This window comes from Chinchilla lanigera, unplaced genomic scaffold (assembly GCF_000276665.1).
Source record: "Chinchilla lanigera isolate Chin_1 unplaced genomic scaffold, ChiLan1.0 scaffold00036, whole genome shotgun sequence".
Lineage (NCBI taxonomy): Eukaryota > Metazoa > Chordata > Mammalia > Rodentia > Chinchillidae > Chinchilla > Chinchilla lanigera.
Window position 1 is genome coordinate 1817070 of NW_004955437.1, and position 1983 is coordinate 1819052.

A 1983-nucleotide genomic window follows, 5' to 3' on the forward strand; every position below is an offset into this window, starting at 1 on the left:
GCTAGGACTGTTCGCACTTACAAGATGGAAGAGAGAAGGCTGCCCCTTTTTCTTTTGTCTCCAGGACACATGTCCCCATTCAAGAACTCTGAAACTGATGCTACACCATGATATGTAGCAATGTCAAGGAAGTGTTTCCCACAGACCAAGTTAGGAAACAACTCAGAGTAAAGGGGGGGCACAAATGTAAAGAAATGGGAAAAACCTTTTTTTAGTACTGTGGATTGAGCCCAGGAGCGTTGGGGGGTCGCTACAGCCCATGGAAACACCTCCAAGTCCTTACCATGTGACACGAGAGACCCCTGTGCCAGACAGATGCAGGTCCTGGGATGAGCAGAGGGAAGGAGGATACTGACCCAGGTGTCCCAGAGTGGTCCCAGCTACCCCTGGTCTGTGGGGCTAGTGTTTGTCCTCAACCAGATACATGAGGGAGAAGTTTAAGGAGTAGTCATGTTCCCCAGAAGTTATCAGTTTGTCTAGTGATCACATGGCCCCATATAAGCCACAGAACATAGGATCTAAAGCTGGAAGTCTCTCATTCGCTTTTTTTTTTTTGAGACAGGGTCCCATTATGCAGTTCAGGGTGGCCTTCAACTCACTAGCTCAGGATGGCCTTGAATTCGCGATGATCCTCCTACTTCAGCCTCCCTAGTGCTGGGATTACAGGTTTGCACCAGCGCTCCCAGCTTGAAGCTGAAAGTGTTGAAGACCCTTCATTTACATAGTTCGGGAGACCAAGAGCCCAGGTCCATCCCCTGGCCTATGCTGCCCTCTCGAGGTCTAGGTGGGTATCGCGGCTCCTTTTCACTGTATTTGCCTCCTTTCCATCTTGGTTCGGGATTGCTCTACTCCCGAAAGATCCTTGGGTCAGAGAGTTACTTTGAATCCCGCGGAGGTGGTGCGGGGAGTTAAATGTCCCCGAAAACTGCAGCTGCGGTTTCACTTAAATGCACGCGGGGTCTCCAAAGCTGTCCCGAAGTCGCTCTTTCACACTCCAACCGTTAGGAACACGTGCTTCTCGGCTGTCTCCACCTTTGGGCTGGGGCCGGGCAGGGCAAGGAAAGACAGAAACTGCAGAACCTCATGTCTGCGCGTGATGTTGCGGGGAACTGAACCACGCAGGGACTCGTGCACGCTGAGCACCGACCAGAGCCAGGTCCCAGCGCCTCAGAGAACCAGCGAGACAGCCCGGTCCTTGGATCCGACAGGAGACTTCAGACAAGACACCTCGGTCGTCGCATAGGGCGCTCGCGGAGTTGGCTGCACAAATGAAAGATTTTTCAGAGACAGACGGAGAGAATGGATGAGAGAATACACCTTCCCGCGTGAACGTGGACAAGCTTCAAAATGGCAGTTGCACTGAGTGAGGTCTCAGGTTACATTTATGTGACGAATGAACTGGATCTTTCCAGGAATACCGTTCCTCCCTCCGAGGTCCCTGTTCTGTTCGAGGAAGGTCGGGCTGTACTGACCCAGTGGGTCCTTCTTTGAGAGCTGGAGGCTCTTCCAGCCCCTCCCCGCAGGCCCGGGCTTTGCATGGGCCCGGGCCCCCCTCCGTGGGCTCAGAGCTCACACTCGTGGGCGAAAGCTGGAAACGGCGCGGTGCCCCCCGAAGGTATCCAGGGACGATGACGTCGCCTATCCCGGCGGTCCTCCCCGAAGGCATGGGGACCGCTTCTTGGGGCACTCGCTCTGCCATAGCAGCCCACCTTTCTCCTCTCCCACACCCGGAAGCCTGGCCCTGTCTGTCCGTGCCCTGAGGCCGCAGTCAAAGGGGACCAGCTGGGTCCCCAGGACGGAGACCCGGAAGGGGCGGCGAGGTGGGGCGCGGGGCGGAGCACAAAGGACTCCCGGGCCCTGGATCGCAGCACAGCGCCTGGAACCCCGGCCGGAGTCAGACCGGGTAACCCTGGAACTCCACGGAGACGAAAGCGGCGGCGCGCGGGTGTAGCCGGCTGAAGTCTGAGCCTGCCTCAGCCCCGG